The sequence below is a fragment of the Amblyomma maculatum genome, chromosome 1 (assembly GCF_055883805.1).
Source record: "Amblyomma maculatum isolate TAMU_Amacu chromosome 1, ASM5588380v1, whole genome shotgun sequence".
NCBI lineage: Eukaryota > Metazoa > Arthropoda > Arachnida > Ixodida > Ixodidae > Amblyomma > Amblyomma maculatum.
The window spans coordinates 306,475,677-306,495,249 of NC_139344.1; the positions used below are offsets into that span (position 1 = coordinate 306,475,677).

The following is a 19,573-nucleotide window of genomic DNA, read 5'->3' on the forward strand; positions in this document are numbered from 1 at the left end:
TTTTTAGGTATCAAATGGGCTATCGATAATGTACACCACTCTCTGGTGTGGCGAATTCTGGAAAAACAAGGTATGGGCAAGGAAATGATGTTTATTGAAAGAAGTTTACAAGGAGAATAACGTAGCAGTGAAGCGGCCAACCTTGAATGGCGCAAAAAGGGCTGCAGTTAAAAGGGGACTTAGCCAAGGTATCACCTTTATCACCACTTTTTTTTGGTTTGGTTCTTGATTTGTGGGGTTTAACGTCCCAAAGCGACTCGGGCTATGAGAGACGCCGTAGTGGAGGACTCTGGAAATTTCGACTGTCTGGGGTTCTTTAACGTGCACTGACATCGCACGGCACACAGGCACCTTCCTCGTCTCCTCCACCGAAAAGAGGCAGCCGATGCCGGGATTCGATCCCGCATCCTTGGGAACAGTAGTCGAGCACCGTAACCACTGCGCCACCCCTACATCAGAGGGATTGAATGACAATTGAATCGAACTGATTCGGTTTTACGGTGTCATTGCGGAAGGGGGTGAATCGGAAACTAGCTGATGCCAGGATTCATATATGAGATAATAATTGTTCTTCTAGCACATAGCCACAAAGGCCTCTATGACTTGGCAGACAGTTGTGGAAGAGAGGCAGGTGTTCTGAGATTAAATTTTAACACAGAAAAATCAGGAGTCGTGGCTTTTATTGATGAGCCTGGCACAATCACGTTAGAAAACTTGGAGAGTTAAAGCGTATAAGTAGCACTTGGATAAATGATGGCTCATCCTACTTGCGGGATCACAGAGAGGAAATTGTAAAGAAAGCAAAAAGAAACGCTGCTGTCATGAAAAATCGCGGGCACTGGGGATAAAACAACTATGAAGTTATTCCAAGAATTTAGGAAGACGCAGTGGTATCAGGCTTGACGTTGGAAAACACTGTGCTGTTTTTGGGACCTGCCACAACTTCGGCGCTTGCTTGAAATAAAGCAGAGGACAGTCGGCAGCCTTGCTTTGGGGGCACATGGAGCAACTACTAGTGAGGAAGTTCCAGGTGATATGGGATGGTCGACGTTCGAAGCACAGGAGGCGAAAAGTAAGGTGCACTATGAAGAGCGGTTGAGGGAAATGAATAAGAAGAGCTGGGCGGCAAAGATTTTTAGTTGCCTGTACCGAGTCAGTATTGATGCGACATGGGCAAGAACTAACTGGCTTGCCAATAAATAAAAATGTTATGGGGAAGAAAACGATAAAAAATCACCTTGAAACAAAAAGTAAAATCCTCAAAACATTTCCGTTGGCAAAAGAGAATTCTGGACAAACCGACAATGTAGCTTTATAAGGCGGCTAAGATCAAAACTCAAAAGAAAACATTTTTTGGCAATTCCAAAGGGAGTGGTTTACTTTTCTAGGCTAGGGCTGGGTGCTTGAGGACGAAATGCTACCGGCAAAAATTTGACAGCACGAGCCTTTTCTGCTGCATGCAAAACAGGGAAATGATTGAACATGTTATTATAGAATGCAAGGCACTTAAACAACCAGAGCACGACGCCGACACAGGGATTTGAGATGCACTGGGGCCTCGAGAGCACAATGGCAGGCAGAATTATGAAACAGTGGAAGCAAGTAAGAGGCGACTTCAAAATTGGTGGAAAAGGTCAAAGGAGTAGTGTTGAACTGTCCAGATGAAACAATCGATTAGCCTAAGAAAATATTGAGCATCAACATATGACAAGCTATTGGACACTTCGCACCCCCCCCCCCCCCCCGATAGATAAATATTAGCGGACGCTAATATTTATCTATCTATCTTCGTGGCGCCCCCTGGGCAGCGCAAGAGGCCAATAGCGGCCAGCAAATTCTGTAACCAGCCATCTATTTCTGGACGTGGACTCGGGAAGGGGCCAAAAGGGTCCAACACGGTAGAAAGGATAGGAGGGAACGTCAATAGCGAAGCGACAATATGTTTCGCGACGGCAGCGAGCACTCCTACCATGGCGGAGAAATTCTGCGGCGCTGATCTGGCATGCCATGTTGCCACCGCCGCGACACTTTAACTAACCTGCAAAACTGGCTACGTGCGCTTTCTCTCTCCGCGTGCTGCTCACGCCCTTTGCAGTCATCTCGTCTCGCGCTCGGCAAAAGCGAGAATACTGCTTGGCAACAGCACCGCGCGTAAAAGTTTTACTTGATCGTGTCGCACGTTCCGCTCCGCTCGCCGTCAGCGGAGCGCTTGAACTAAAGTGACTTTTAGCTGCGCGTGCCTCGAGCTTTCCGACTATGTTTCCGACGCACCGAGCTCCCATGCTGCCCTCTCTCGAATGATTCTGGAAGCGCTAGATATGATAAACCATAGAGTTTCATGAATTTCTCTGATTGGCGTAAAATATTGATATTGCTGTGTCCTTTACGTACCTGAGAATAGTTTTAAAATGTAATGTTTTTATATATTTTCAGTACACCTTGATAATTCGATTTGTCGTCTCGATATCCGATATACGTAAACTGCAGACGTAGCTTTAGACACCATATAGTATCCTTCGCTGCAGTGTTTATTATGCAACAAAGTCGGGAAACTGCTGAGTAAAATTTTTGGGCGAAATGTAAAGTTCACGTGTGTTCCTAACAATAAAAAGGCCGCAAATCATCCTGAAATTCCCTTTCTTGCTGTCCATTTGGAGTGGGAAGGAATTTAAGACCTCTTACGTCTACGTGTGATAGGCCTAAGGGACGCGCTTTCTGGCGACGATTTTTCAGCTTCAACGAAATGAAGGGTGAGGATTTTGAAACGAGAAGCTTCACTACAAGGGTCGGAGCCAAGCTTCGCGTGGGTCGTATGCTGCAAAAGGTATATTCTGCGCTTGCGCGAAACCGATTGACGTGCCTAGCAACGCATGAGAGGCGTGCGACTCCTCCTCATCAGTCTCCATCTTGGAATCGAACCTCCATCCCTTGAATCCCCAGCCGAGCACCATGCCCCGGGTCGTGAAACGCTCTTCATAATGCCGCTTGTCTACCGTGAGGATGATAGCAGGATTCCGCGAGTGACAGATACTGCAATTGGCGTGCAAATTGAAAGTACCAAAGACTAAAATAGTTAAGTCACTGAAATAAGGTGACGTCAAGGATGGGACGTCACTCATCTGCCGTCAGCTATGAAGACCAAGCGTGAACGAGTGTGCTTCAACGCCGCCGGGCGGCGCTTTTGAGACGCTTGGTAGTGACCACTACATTATTGAGACTACGATCCACACAGCTCTGCTTCGTGCCCCACTTCGGAAAACACGCTTAGTCGATTGGCCTGCCTTTCGTACCGCTCGAACGCAATCCCCCCCGTCGGACTCTATCGCTGATATCAAACTCTGGGTCCGCGCACTCCATTCAGACGCCGATCGCTACGCAAAGACCCTCCAAGTCACAACCCACTATCCGGAGGCCTGTCCTCATCTGGTCCATCTGTGGGAGGCGCGCAGGGGCCTCGTGCGCCACGGCGCCGGCAACGCCATAACCGACGCCTTAAGCAACGCATCACCAGCATTACGGCCCAGGCAGAAAGTCATGCGGCCTTCTTGGCGCAGCAGCAGTGGAACGCTCACTGAACGGCCGCCTGGGTACAGCCTGCACTTGTCATCTCCTCCGCCATCTCTTAGATCCCACCAAATCCCGCAGACACACCTCCCAATCTCTCCGCCGCTTAATCCAGACGTTTTCAGGTTCGGATGACGCTCTCCTCGCCCAACTTCGCCTTCAAATAGCTCCCCCTACCGCCTCACTTGCTCCCACACTGCCCCCATACACCGGCCAACCAAACCCCGATCTGGACTCCCCCTTCACGGTCGAAGAAATATCCGCAGCGCTGCAATCTCTCCAGCGTAAATATGTTCCCGGGGCGGACAGAGTTACCTATACCGTACTCCGCAACCTCGATCCATCGCTGCCCTTACTGTTGTGGGCGCCACTGACGACAGCGCCCCAAGAGGCAAGCTAACCAGGCGGACCGCCGGGAGACCCCGGCATGGGCGACCGCGCCAAGGAGAGCGAAAACGGGCGCCATTACCTGATGTATAAATAAACAGTTTTGCTTGTTATACCGGCTACGTCTACCACGTGGCGGCAGCGGCAGGATAACCAACGCAGCGTGACACCCAGAAGGACAGCGAGCCCAATTTAAGCGGCCGCAGCGTCATGCCAGACACTCGCGGCGCGAACGAAGAGTGCGCGAGCGGCACTCCGAGAATGACGTTCAACCCGCTCGCCGTGGAACTGCCGACAAAGCTCGATTTCCGCAAGCCCGAAGATTGGACACGATGGCACCGCAGGTTGGAACGCTACCGACTCATCTCCGGTCTGACAGGACAGGACGAGACGACGCAAATCAACACATTACTCTACGCTATGGGCGAAGAAGCGGAGGACGTGATCGCTGCTTTGAAACTGACAGACGAACAGATGGCATCATACTCCGCCGTGGTGAGTGCTTTTGAAAAGCATTTCCTACCTCGAAAGAATGTCATCTATGAGAGAGCGCGATTTAACTCTCGGAAACAAGATCAGCATGAAAACGTCGACGCATTTGCGACTGAACTGTTCAAGATGACCGAAAGATGCGATTACGGAACTCTCAAAGACGAACTGATTCGGGACAGGCTCGTGGTCGGCTTGCGAGACGTAAAACTCAGCGAGAGCCAGCAGCTTGACGCAGAACTCACTCTCGAAAAAGCAATCACAGCTGCCCGCCATTCAGACAGCGCGAAACTTCAACACAAGGAAATTCGCTCCATCGAACAGCCAGCTCTCGACATGGGAGAAGTTCGCGGCCGGACAAACGTCAAAACTCGCCAGAAGGAAGCGAAGGTGCCTTTCAAGTCGCGCCCTCAACGTACACACAAGACGGGAGACAAACGCTGCAAGTGGTGTGGTGGTGTGCGCGACCGCACGAAGGCACAGTGCCCCGCGATAGACAAGACGTGCAACCAGTGTGGTAAAAAAGGCCACTACGCCCGCGTCTGCATGTCTAAGCCGAAGGACGAGACCTCGAGTATCCGACAACGACCAAAAGATCTCGGAGAGCTATATCTAGGCGAAATCAAAGTGGGAGCGAACACGCCGTGGAGGATTACTGCTACCGTGAACAACTTGCCTTACACCTTCAAGGTCGACACCGGCCCGGATGTGACTGCAATCGCACACGACCAGTACGACAGAACCGTCATGGGATCCATCAATTCAACGCAACAGCTGTTGATAGGCCCAGGCCAGACAGCGATAGCCACTGTTGGCTACATCGATACAACAGTCACCTGGCGCAACATTAAAGTCCAAGAAGCAGTCTCCATCATCAAAGGATTAAAAGAACCGCTGCTCAGCCGACCAGGTATAAAATCGCTGTTTCGTCTAGCTCAAGAGGGCGCTGTAGAATCACTTGGGATTCTACAGCACCCTCTTGAGCTAGACGAAACCCTCGCACAATCAACTGATGTCCCCAACGTGTTGGCGTCATACCCAAAGCTAACGTCTGGGCTTGGAGTCATGAAGACTGAGTACCGCATCAAAGTCAAAAAGGATGCTGAGCCATACGCAGTCAGTTACCCTAGGCGCGTGCCTCTTCCACTGCTTCCACTTGTGAAGAAAGAACTAGAAAGGATGGAGACTTGGGAGTCATCCAGAAGATCGAGCGAGCAACCGAGTGGTGGTTTCCAATGGTTGTCGCACGAAAAAAGAACAATGAGCTGCGCATCTGCGTGGACTATGGTCAACTCAACCAACGAATAATACGCGAACATGTGCTCATGCCTACGGTGGACGAATGTCTTGCAAAGTACTGGCAGGTGCCACTGTCCAAGGACTCTCGCGAATACACAACCTTCATCACACCAGTTGGCAGGTTCCAGTTCCTGAGGCTTCCCTTCGGAATCTCTACAGCGCCAGAGTTCTACCAATGAGAAATGCTCCGTGTGCTCGAAGGACTAGATGATGTGAGTTGTCTACAAGATGACATCATAGTCTAAGGGAAGACAACTGAGGAACACGACACCAACCTATTGCTGGTGCTGAGGAAGCTGGAAGATGCAGGTGTTACCCTCAACATCGACAAGTGCTCCTTTCGATAAACAGAAGTAACATTCTTAGGACACGTCGTAAACTCAACAGGAGTCAGCGCCGACCCGGAAAAGGTCTGGGCCATAGTCCCGCTCGACCCTCCATGTGATGTGTCAGAAGTCAGCTCTTTGCTGGGCTCTGCAAACCACCTAGCCAAATTTCTTCCAGAGCTAGCAACTTTACGAAGCCTCTCAGAGACTTGCTTCACCAAGACGCCGACTGGCACTGGGGCCCAGCTCAGCAGCAGAGTTTTGACAAACTCAAGTAAGCTTTAAGCAGGACGCCGATTCTTACTCACTACGATGCTCAGTCGCCTCAAACAGTGTCTGTGAATGCTTCCTCATACAGTCTTGGGCTGTACTTCTACAGCAGTCGCACGAAAAGCTCCTGCCTGTGGCATATGCATCACGCTCCTTTACGGATACAGAACAAAGATATGACCAAATCGAAAAGGAGGCACTGGCAATCACATAGGCTTGCGATCATTTCCGCAAATACCTGCTGGGATCAACCTTTCACGTGGAAACGGACCACAAGCCATTAATACCGCTGCTGACGACTAAACGACTTGACGAGCTGAGTCCTCGCCTTCAACGTTTCAGGATGCGCCTTTTGGAGTACGACTACACCATGTCCCACACTCCCGGCAAAAAGCTGTACACAGCTGACCTTCTGTCCCGGAAGCCATCTGGGAAAGCAGCATACAAAGAAAGAACTCTCGAGAGTGCAGTGCGCGAGTTTGAAGAATTAGCACTTGAACAGCTCCCTGCTTCAAACCAAATGCTGGACAGGATGAGGACAAGCATCCCGTCTGACGAAACACTTTCCAGGGTGGCTACCTTCTGCACTACATCATGGCTAACTGTGCATGGGCTGTCCCCTGACCTGAAAAGGTACATCGAGGTGGCTAGTGAGATTTCGCTCGTTGATGGTCTGCTATTCAAAGGCGACAGAATAATTATCCCGCGAGACATCAGAGTAGAGGTTCTGGAAAAACTACATGCAGGCCACTTGGGCACAACGAGGTGCCGAGCGAGGACAAGAGAATGCATATGGTGGCCAGGCATAGGCAAGCACATTGAAGATTACGTGGAAAAGTGTCCAACTTGCAGAGAGTACAGAAAGCCAGAAACAGAACCCCTGCTTCTACCCCCATTGCCAGCACACCCTTGGGACACAGTCGGCATGGATATCTTCACGCTGGAGGGGAAAGAGTATGTTTAGTAGTAGACTACTACTCGCGATTTTTCTAGCTAGAACAGCTGCCGAGGACCGCTACAAAAAACATAGCCTTAGTCCTGGAGCCAATGTTTGCACGGTACGATGTTCCACGGACAATACGCACAGACAACGGGCCGCAGTTCACTTCCACAGAGTTCAAAGAACTAGTACATCACTGGGGAGCCACACACACAACCTCAAGCCCTTACTACCCGCAGAGCAACGGTATGGCTGAGAGGGCTGTGCAACAGCAAAGCAGCTTTTGAGGAAGTCTTCCAACATACGCGAAGCGCTGCTTGCCTACAGGGCCACACCCAGCGTGGAAGGGTTTTCACCAGGAGAACTCTTAATGGGTCGTCGTCTGAACACCACAGTACCAACCACTTCGAAGCTGCTAGCCCTGAAGTGGGACGACAGCGAATTCAGACAAAATAATGAAGCCTACAGAGCTCGTGCAAAATGATCATACGACACCCGGCACAAGGTACGCAGCCGAGAGCGCTTACCACCAGGCACAGCGGTGCGCATCCTCGCTGGAGCTGCATAACAAGGCTTGGTAACACAGCCAACATCAGAACCAAGGTCCTACATTGTACAAACCGACAGAGGACAAGCAAGACGTACAGCAAGACACCTGCAATCGCTGCAGGACACGAGCACCACAAGAAGTGGACGTGTTTGTAAGCGACCAGAATGCCTGGACCTGTAAGATCAAACCTTTTAAGGGGGGTGTTGTGGGATAGATGGATGGAATATAGGAGCATCCCCTTTTAAACGGGGTGGTAGCAGTAGCTATCATGCTCTTTTTTCTTCCTATATCTTAATTGTTGATTTAGAACGGTTAACTAAACCATCATTTTATTTAATAAAATTTTGTTCCTACTTTACTAACATTATGTCACTTCTCTGCTTTTAAGCCACCAATCTTCCAGTCGTTTTTTGCTAGTTTCCACCGCCGGTTTATTCGCCCGGCCACTGTTATCTCTATACCCCAGAGCTTCAGGAACAGTGATTGCGCCTGCATCAACGTCCGGATGGATACCATTACATTCGAGTATAACATGGTCAATTGTTTCACTGGGGTTTCCACATACAGCACATGCGTCATCTCCATTGTTAAAGCTTGCCGCTTGGGGCGCCACTGACGACAGCGCCCCAAGCGGGAAGCTAACCAGGCGGACTGCCGGGAGACCCCGGCATGGGCGACCGCGCCAAGGAGAGCGAAAACGTGCGCCATTACCCGATGTATAAATAAACAGGTTTGCTTGTTATACCGGCTACGTCTACCACACTTACGACATTCTTTAATACACACTGGTCAGCAGGCACCTTGCCTTCCGAGTGGCGCCATGCCGACGTCAATTTCATTCCAAAACCCGGAAAACCTCTGTACCTCTCCAACCTCCGCCCTATCTCCCTTAACTCGTGTCTTGCTAAGCTCTTTGAACACGCCGTTCTGAGACGTCTCCAGGCATACCTTGACTCAAGCTCTTTCCTCCCCCATGCACAATATGGCTTTCGTAGTCACCTTTCCACCCACGATGTCCTCCTCCAACTTCGCCACGATATTCTCGAAGGCCTCACCTCAGCGTTCAGTAGGGCTATTCTGGCTTTGGATCTGCACGCCGCTTTTGACAATGTATCCCACCCTGCCATCTTAGACGGTCTAGCTGCTACCCACTGTGGTTCCCGTACCTTCGCGTACGTCAGTGCTTTCCTCGCTGATCGCATCGCTATAGCCGGCCTCGGGCAACTTCGGTCCCAACCCATCTCTACCTGCCCGCGGCACCCCTCAGGGCTCTATCTTATCTCCGCTCCTGTTCGATGTTGCTCTGGCAGGACTCCCAGCGGCACTCTCTGCCATTCCTGACCTTCATCATGCCATTTACGCCGATGATATCACCCTGTGGGTAAAAGCCGGCTCGGCGGGACATATCCAGTCCATACTACAAGACGGCCTCGACACTATCTCCTCTTACGCGACCTCCTGCGGCTTGACCCGCTCTCCTTCCAAGTCCGAGCTCCTCGTCGTGCGCGGTCTCGCACTCCCCTCGACCCTGCAACATCTATAGCTCTTTTCGTCCATGCCAGCACAATCCCAACGGTCACATCGCTACGAGTCTTAGGCGTCCACCTCCAGGCCGACGGGCGGGCCGGTTCTTCGCTAAACCGCCTCTGTACACAGACTGCGCAGCTTCTGGGCCTTTTCCGCTGCATCTTACGCCGTCGAGCGGGTCTCGCGGAAGCTGACGCTCTCCGCTTGGTCCAAGCGCGCTTCTTGAGCCGCTTTCAGCATGTTGTTCCTTACCTTGTTCTTATCCCTTCAGACCACGACAGACTCGATATCTTCATCCGCAGAATCTTCAAGACTGCCTTAGGCCTCCCGCCGTCCATGCCTACCTCGGCACTTCTCGCACTCGATCTTCATAACACCTCGCGCGAATTGGTTGAAGCCCACTCCCTCGCACAACTACAACGCCTAACCCTGTCCCCCTCTGGCCGGGCCCTCCTGACCCGTCTCGACATTCGCACACCAGGTTTTCTTTCCCAACAACTAAACTCGCTTCCTCGGTCACTCCAGACTTTCTGTAAGGTGGCCCCTATCCCACGCCATATGCAACCCACTCTCCACACTGCCCGTCGCACCGCCCAGGCACACTATCTCCGCCGCCGCTACGGCTCGACCAAGTGCGCCCTCTACGTGGATGCAGCCAAATATGCCTCGCTAGCTGTCTTCACAGATCGTGGTGGACCACACAGGTCACCTCCTCACTTCGGCCTCGCTACGTACTAACAATGCTCAGTCAGCAGAAGAGTTGGCCATCGCTCTGGCTCTCACTACGCCAGACCCATCCACATCCCGGACTGTCTCTACCACACTGTCTGGGCCTGCCAAGCTATTCAAGCGGCCCCTCGTATACTCACGCCAGGTGAGGTGGACTGGGAGAATGCCCTTCGCGCACCCGACCTGGAGGACCAGCGTCTGTTCGTTCGCCGGGCTGAAGCAGTTGCGAGGGCTATTGGGGCCCTGGACTGAGGGTACCACTCCTCGTCCCTCAATATGTAATCGCCATATCAGAAAATAAACGTTTTTCACTCACTCACTTCCTTTCCTGTAAACGAATTATAGAACGCCGGTGAACTTAGACGCGCTCGGCATGGAAGCCAAGGAGAGTGTCTGCTGGCGAATAGAGCAGAAGACTGAAGAAATTAACTTCTGATCCCGAGGTAGTCACTCCTTTTCGCTACGTATATCCAAGCATAGCTGAGCTAAGCCATCTTTAATTTTTTGTAAGCACTCACCTTTTGAAAAAGACCTTGTGTGGAATCTGTGGAGTGTCTTGCTGCTACCGAACGTTTTACTGTGGAAGATCTCACATAGTTTATCCCACAATACTACTTACGCACACACCGAACGTTTCCTGCACCCGGTATTAACCTCTGTTTATGACCATTGTACAATGGCTTGTCCTAATAGGCTGTCCTTATAGCGGCAAACAGCAGCTAATCTTTCATTCTGTAGTTTTGCGAAAAGAACAAAATAATTTTCAGGTAGGTTTTGCAATGGATGTATAATGTGATTGCTAACCCTGGCAAGTGCTTGAATTGTTGGACTTCTTTGGTTTGAAGCCACTACACAAGCATTACCTGACACCGCAGCACACCTAAGTTAATGAGGTGACAGCAAGTTTCAGCAGCAGCAGACTTTCATCGACTTGGTTATGCATCGCTAGATTGTGATATCGCTCATTTATGAGTTACATAGCTAGTGCAATAGGCAACTTCTCATGCATGAGTGAGATTTTGTGTTTTCATGTGCCAGGATAATAAATTACAAAAATCTACTATGCTGAAAGATGAAAACGCAGCATACTAAGTGTCGGTCTTTCTATAATTCCTGTCTTTTCAGCACTTTTTTATGTGGAAGTGTAGATCTGAACATTCTATTGTAAGTACACTCTGTCTATGCCTTCTCGCTACCCCTATCATTGATTTCAAAATCCTACAGCTTTTCTCACTGCTAAAATGACCTGAATGGTTTAATACAAATACTGCATTGGAAATGGGGAGGATAATAGAAACACATATATGCAGCATTCCAAGCTGTTTTCCCTTTAAGCCTGTTGTTATCTTCTTTGTTGCACTGGAATATCATAGTATTGTGAGCAATCTTGTTTGCTGATTTATTTCATGTCAGTGAATTACGTGTGAAAGTTACGCCAATGTATCCTTATCTCAAACTGCTATCAGAAGTATTTTCGTAATCTTGATGTAACATTCGCACATTCTGCAGGGCTGACACTTCTTATGTTATGTTTGTTTATGTATGCCCTCCCTCACTGCAATGCCGCTTGGCGCTGTGGGAAAATAAAAATTAGTCCTCTGATATGCATAGAAATTCGTGTACGTGTTTTCTCCTGGAGTTGAATTTCTCTTTCCTAGAAGGCAAGGTGCTGATTTTCCAGTTTTAGACATACACCTTCGATTATATTTGATTTATTTCCACAAACAAGGAAGTAGAAGATTGTGGGGGGGAAAGCAAGGGAAAAACCTAAACAGAAAATAGCTTGACTGAACCCAAGTTCAATTAACAATGGAAGCAGCAGGGCACGAGGAAAAGTTGTGAAAAAAACAAACAAAAGGAGAAAATAATAAAGGCAAAATTCAGACAACAATTTTCAAATGGCAATGCAGAAAAGCGATAAAAGAAGAAAAGAGTTAATGAAGGAAACAAAAGACAATGTACAACCATACACAATCATGAGCACAAAACACTTCATACAGATTTCTTGTGAAACAAGTTAGCACATCAATATTACAACTGGCAAGAGAATTCAGTAAACTGGACAAACAGTGGCACAAGTGTGACCATAATTAGTATTTGCGTGAGGAATACACCAAGTCTCTGAAGCTGGAGTTGTAAAGGAGCTGTACGTTTTGTGAGATTGGAGAGAGAGCTGAGAAGGCCAGTGCTTTTTTACGTCTGCACTGTAAAATGACATGCAGTGGACAACATGCAGGCAATTTTAGGGTTCTAAGCACAGTAAAAAAGGATCCGAATGAAAGTCATGAGAAAGGGAAGAAATTTCTTTTGAAGAAGTAGTAGCTTTTGAATGTTTATTTTTAGTTGCCCCCCAAACGAGGCTATAGTAATTGAGGTGGCTGAGAAAGAGGGTATTATAAATTACCAGTTTTATGAAATGGAGCAGGTATCCCAGACAACACTCAACACCTTAGACAGCTTACCGATGGAAACTTTATAGGAAAGTACCAAGACGAACTGTTATCGTAGTGCACACCCCAACGTTTGATTGATCACACCACTTTCATAGTAAAGGTGCTTAGTAGTATATCTCCAGGGACGCAGCAATCATATTTCCAGATGAAAGAGTAAGGCTTTTGTTTTTTCATTGTTACTACACCATTTTGGAGAAACCATTGATAAAATTTTTAAAGCACGCTGGTAGCACTTAAGACCAGGGAGATTTGCATGAAAAGAGAAACGTGGTATCATCGGCATACATGATATTTGGGATAGTTCAATAATAGACACCTTTAGCAGACCGTGTTGCGGTCTGCGTTACTGGCGTTGCGGGATCCCTCTCACCGAGAGTGCTCCAGCACTGATTGTTCTCAAAGCGGCCGGTATGCGCTAAGCTGACGGGCAACTAGCGCCATCTGGCGCCCTCGAGGCCAGCTGCCAAGCGTCGGGACCAATGAAGCGCGTTCGCACTGCTACTGGGAGGGAGCCTGCAACTCCAGTAACGCAGACCGCAACACGAAACGCAGTCTGCTAAAGGTGTCTAATACTTACTGGGAGGCTATAATTGGTGCATCTTCCCTTGAAAAGATATAGTGCCAAAACGAACAACATGTAGATAGAGACAGACAGGACAGGCAACTTGCAACTTGCATTGCAATATATGGTGTGCTTAAAAAATGAGTACATTTTTCATTGATATAGCATGCCTCCAGCAGTTTCCGGGCTATCTTATCCCTACGCCTGTTTAAGATTTTTGTCTCCTTCAGCTTTGCTTTATCTTTTTTTCTGCCACAGCACTGTAAAGCATGCGGTGGGTAACAAGAGCTTGTACGAAGCAAGACTGAAGGAGACAAAATTCTTAGACAGGAGGAAGGATAAGATAGCCAAAGAACTCCTTGAGGCATGCTATATCAATGAAAAAGTATTGATTGTGTAAGCACACCACCTATTGCAATGAATAGGGAGGAATGGGAGTTTTTAGATAGACACGTGCGTGACTAGATTCTGTCTGCAGTACAGATTATGTATCCCTGGCATGCACGAGTTTGTTCCTCCTTTCTTGTTTCCTATTGTTTATATTCACTTCCACCTGTGCTGAATAAGCAATTGCAAGTTGCGCCTGTCCTGTCTGTCTCTATCTGCGTGTTGCCCGTTTTGGCGCTACATCTTTACAGGCGATATATTGGGTGTCTGGATCAATAATAATAAGATAGTTGATGGAAACGTTAAACAAAAGGGGACCCAAGATGCTTCCCTAAGGACGCCTACATAAACTGGAAGGAGATTAAATTATAAGCCGGTAACAAGAACAAATTGCTTTCGGTGACTCAGGTATCATTCAGGTATGTTGAGGGCGGCACCTCTAATGTCATAATAAGCAGAGTTACCAAGTAAATTTTTATCATCGAAGAAATAGAAAGCTTTAGACGTCTTGAAAAAAGCGCTTAAGGTTAACAAATGGGCCTCAATATTCTTTAGGATAAGTTCTTTCTGCCTAAGGAGTGCCAGAGCAGCTGACATGCAGTTGCGCATGGCATGCTGATGGGGGTTAATAACTTATGCTTGTCAAGAAAGCGAGATAACCTGCAAAATATTATCTTTTCAAGTCCTTTCGAAAAAATATGGAATGGGAAAATGGGCCTGTAGTTCGTAATATGTATTTTGTCGACTTTTGTTTTTAACACAGCAACCACCTTTTCCACCTGCGTTCTTTTCGGAAACTCGCCTGAGGAAACACAGATATTGTAAAGATGAGCAAGAACAGGTGAAATCACGTCAAGCATATACATGAAAGGCATGATCTGCAGGTCATCAGTAGCAGAGACACTACAGAATTGCTCAGTTCATTGAAAAGCTGGGTTATTTCGAGTTTGTTGGTTGGGTATAAAATATGAATTCTGTGCTGTGAGCATCCATAAGGCAGCATGCATTCACGCTGGCAGTTTGCCTACAGATACTGGTGAAATGGTTATAAAACCCACTGGCAAGCGCGTCATCACAGATTTCTGCCCCGTTCATGACAATGTGCATTTCGAGTGTAGGACACGTCTCTCGATCCATCAATGCGTTTAACCTGTGCCAGGTTTTATGGCCATCATTTTGGGATGTCAAAAAGCTCATTTCAAAATATGAGGTTCTAGCCGAGCATAGCTGTTTTTTGAGCCGGTTACGAAAGCGTCTAAAGATATGTAAATTGCCTGCACCTTTGGAGCTAATAAACTGTGAAGAGGAAGAAGTACATGAGGAACATTCTAGGCAGTGGCATCGTGATCGCTGCGCGTGTTGGACCTGGCGGTGTTCGCTGTTGCTGTGCTCGCCGCTGATATGCCCAGTCCTGCTGATCGAGTCCTGCTGATCTGATCAATAAACCCCCATCTTACATTTGGTGGAGCTGCCGGTTAAGATCTATCCTCTCGCCCTGGAACTCCGCAGCCGCACATTACCACCTTCTGCGATGCCTGAGGACGTTAACCACCAAGCCGTACAAGTTGGCTCGGCCATTATCTGCCCCGGCTTCCTCCGCCAGCGAGACCCCGCCATCTTCAGCGGCACTGACGACCATGACGTCGAGGACTGGCTCACATCCTATGAGCGAGTGAGCGCTTACAACAAATGGGACGCGGAAACGAAGTTAAGCAACGTGATAATCTATCTTACCGGCGTAGCAAATCTATGGTTTCGCAACCATGAAGCGGACATTCCATCATGGTCCGTGTTCAAAGCTAGCTTCGCTGAAGTTTTCGGCCAACTCCGCGCTGAACAGCGCTTGCATGCGCGGTCTCAGCAGGTTGGTGATAATTTCATGAGTTATATCGAGGACGTCGTCGACTTGTGCAAGCGCGTGAACGCGCAGATGTCAGAGGCCGACAAGATTAAGAACATTCTGCAAGGCATTGATGACGACGCCTTCCAGATGCTGAATGCTCGAGATAACCGCGCCGTCGCAGAAGTGGTCACACTGTGTCAAAGTTAAGATGAACTGCGCAAACAAAGGACTATAACTGGCGCGAACACCATGCACTCTGAGTCGCTTGCTGGCCTGACAGATGCAGCTGAACATTCTACGCTGCTGCCACAAATCAAGAGCTTCATTCGGGAAGAAGTTGCTTGACAGCTCTGCCTTATGTGCTGCCATGAGGAGCCTTCCTCACATCTAGCTCCCAGTTTGCGCCAGATTATTCAGGAACAAGTAGCTGAATCTCTTCCTCCAGCCCCTCAATTTATGCCTCTCGCAGCCCCCTTGACATATGCGGCTGTTGCTGCCCGACCACCACCTACGTATGCTCCGCCGCAACCTGCCTACGTTCAGCCGCCTCCTGGTCCTGCTCGAGGACCTGCGCAGTTTATTCGACCGGCCCCAAGACCGCGCAATCCCTGGCACACGACAGATAACCGTCCAATTTGTTATACTTGCGGACTGGCTGGACATATTTCTCATTATTGTCGAAACCGACTCCCAGTGTCGGCACCACCTACTCATGGTTCTGGGTACTGGTCTTCGACGCCTCAGTATTCCGCGCCTACTGAGCCTCCAGCCAGCTCTCATTTCTCCCCAGATCGCTCAGCCATGACCGACCGCCGTTCACCGTCGCCGCGACGCCGCTCTATCTCTCCGATGCGACGTCGACAAAACGCTTCATGTGAGGAAAACTAGAGGCCGCAGTTCCTGAGGCGAGAACTGCGACCCCGTCGAACTTTCAAAGTCCCCTTCTGTCGCCGGCCAACCTTATTGAAGTTTTCGTCGAGGGCGTTGCTGTCATGGCTCTAATTGACACTGGTGCTGCGATTTCGGTTATGGACGCAAAACTATGTAGCTCTTAAAGTGAAGACGCCAATTGCGGGACTTTTGCTGCGAACGGCCAGCGCTCAGCATATCAAGCCCTTAGCAGCGTGCACCGCTCGAGTAGTTATCCAGAATTGCCTTTATACCATTGAGTTCGTCGTGCTACCAAGTTGCTCACACGCTGTTATTTTAGGCTGGGATTTCCTGTCGCGTCACGTTGCTATTATTGATTGTGCTCGAGCTGAAGTGGGATTCTCGACTTTGCCCGATGCTTTACCAGACGCTGATCCACGAAATTCCTGTGCTAAAGCCCTCGTCGCCGAAGATGTTGACCTTCCCCCCTGCTCTTCTGTGCTTGTTCGGGTCGCTTGTGCCTCTGTTAGCGATGAGACCTTTCTCTTCACACCAGCCCATACTTTCCTGCACCGCAAGTGTCTTCCATTGCCCTACGCTGTGCTCGCTATTTCCGCTGGCCTTTCCATGTTCTGGGTCTCTAATCCATTTAACTCCGCTACTGCGTTGCGCCATGGTGAATGCCTCGGCAGTATCCAGCCAATCGCATCTCTTCTGATCTCTGAGGAACCTGACGACGCGTCGCACTCTGCCGTGAGTGCGCTCAGCCCCCCTTCACGTGCGCTCGCTCCTCCCTCTACAGATTTGTTCCTCCGCTTCATCGACGCCGATCTTCCTCCAGCGCAGCGCACTCAGCTTTTGAACCTACTACATCAATTTCGCTCCTCCTTCGACTCTCATCAAAGTTCTTTGGGTCAAACTTCTAGTCACTCATCGCATCGACACCGGCACCCACGCACCACTGCGACAGCGCCCCTATCGTGTGTCTGCCAACGAACGCCAGGCTATCGAAGAGCAAGTCGACCTAACGATTTAGAATGACGTGATTCAGCTCTCAAGCAGCCCTTGGGCGTCACCTGTTGTCCTCGTAAAAAAGAAAGGTGGTTCTATCCGCTTCTGTGTCGATTATCGCCACATGAATGAGATTACGCGAAAGGACGTCTACCCTCTCCCACGCATCGACGACGCTCTCGATTGTTTGCAAGGCGCCGAGCTCTTTTCTTCCCTAGATTTACGTTCCGGCTACTGGCAAGTTCCCCTGGAAGCGGCTGATCGCCCCAAAACTGCCTTTGTAACTCCCGACGGCTTGTACGAATTTACAGTTATGCCGTTTGGCCTTTGTAATGCTCCGGCAACATTTGAGCGGATGATGGACACTATTTTGCGTGGCCTAAAGTGGAAGACGTGCCTCTGCTACCTCGATGACATTGTCGTCTTTTCTCCTGACTTTGACACACACCTCTACCGTCTAAAGCCCGTTTTGACCTGCCTATCTGATGCCGGACTGCAGCTGAATTTGAAAAAAATGTCGTTTTGCTGCCCGCCAGCTCACTATTCTTGGCCACGTTGTCTCCAAAGAAGGTGTATCTCCAGATCCTGCCAAACTTTGTGCCGTAGCAGCCTTTCCGAAACCGACATCCATCAAAAATCTACGTAGCTTCATCGGGCTGTGCTCTTACATTCGCCGCTTTATTAGAAATTTTGCTTCAATTGCTGCTCCCTTGACAGACCTTCTGTCCGGCAGTTCCGACCTTTCGTCGTGGTCGCCAGCGTGCGACGATGCCCTCAATGCTTTACGACAAATCCTCACGGCACCGCCTGTCCTACGTCACTTCGACCCCACAGCGCTTACTGAGGTCCACACAGACGCCAGTGGTATTGGTCTCGGCGCTGTGCTCGCTCAGCGCAAATCAGGTTATACTGAATACGTGGTCGCCTATGCTAGCTTAACACTCACGAAGGCTGAATCCGATTACTCTGTCACGGAAAAAGAGTGCTTAGCGATTATTTGGGCTCTTACTAAATTCCGTCCTTATCTCTATGGCCGCCCTTTTGACGTAGGGACGGACCACCATGCGCTCTGCTGGCTTTCCTCACTGAAAGACCCGTCCGGCAGACTGGCAAGATGGGCTCTTCACCTTTAAGAATATGATGTTCGCGTTGTTTACCGCTCCGGCCACAAGCATCACGACGCTGATGCGCTTTCTCGCTGCCCCCTAACAGCTGAGGTCGCGAGCCTTTCCTCTTCCGACGTTTCCCCGCCATCGCTTCACATCAATGACATGCCGTCAGCGCAGCGGCAAGATCTTTGGATAAATTCTCTCCTAGATTTTATCGCCAATCCTACAGCTGCTTCTCCATCGCGTGCTCTCCGCCGCCATACTTCCCACTTTGCCATTCGTGATAACCTCCTCTCACGCGGGTGTCTTCAAGACATACACTCGTCTCCGGCTGCGTTACTACTGCCGGGCATGTACACCTTCGTACTCAAGTACGTTCGCTCATGCCTCACCTGTCAACGTCGCACGCCATCTCCTCAACGTTCCGCTGGAGAGTTGCTACCGTTACCCAACCCACCACGCCCTTTCGACCGCGTCGGCATTGATTTTTAAGGGCGGCTTCCCTACACTGCAGCCGGCAACCGCTGGGCTATTGTAGCCGTTGATCATCTAACGAGGTATGCTGAAACCGCCGCACTTCCATCTGCCACAGCGTCAGAAGTAGCTTTCTTCATTTTGCAGCGATTTGTTCTTCGCCACGGCGCACCTCGAGAGCTGCTCAGCGACAGAGGACGCGTTTTCTCGAGTGACGTTGTGAAAGCCTTGCTCACCAAGTGCAACATTATTCATAGAAAAACCTCCGCCTATCATCCCCAGACTAATGGCCTCACTGAGCGTTTCAATCGTACCCTTGGCGACATGCTCTCAATTTACGTCTCCTCCAACCTCTCAAATTGGGACCTCGTCCTTACGTATGTCCCTTACGCTTACAATACCGCAACGCAGTCTACTACTGGCTTCTCCCCTTTTTTTCTCCTCTACAGCCGTCACCCCTCTGCTACAATCGACACCATACTCCCGTATCAGCCAGAGATATCAGAGTATACTCCTGCGTCTCAAGCAGCTCAGCATGCGGAAGACTGTCTTCAAATTGCCCGCGCATTCACGGCTAACACCCAATACCGCCTTAAATCCAACCATGACAACCAACACTCGACACCGGACTTCTCGTCCGGTGCTCTTGTGTGGCTGTGGATACCTTCCAATGCTCTCGGACTGTCTTCAAACTTTCTTGCTAAATACCATGGCCCATACCGAGTTCTGGAGCGCAACTCTCCGGTTAATTATGTGGTGGAACCTCTTACGCCGTCTCATGAT

General features: G+C 49.5%; 1 protein-coding gene and 1 pseudogene across 1 annotated transcript in view; one reads left to right on the forward strand and one right to left on the reverse strand.

Annotated features, from left to right (window-relative positions):
* Positions 1 to 19,573, reverse strand: part of LOC146206999 (solute carrier organic anion transporter family member 4A1-like) — a 356,838-nt gene that overhangs the window by 164,325 nt on the left and 172,940 nt on the right. The window lies entirely within an intron of this gene.
* Positions 15,015 to 15,804, forward strand: LOC146207002 (uncharacterized; annotated as a pseudogene).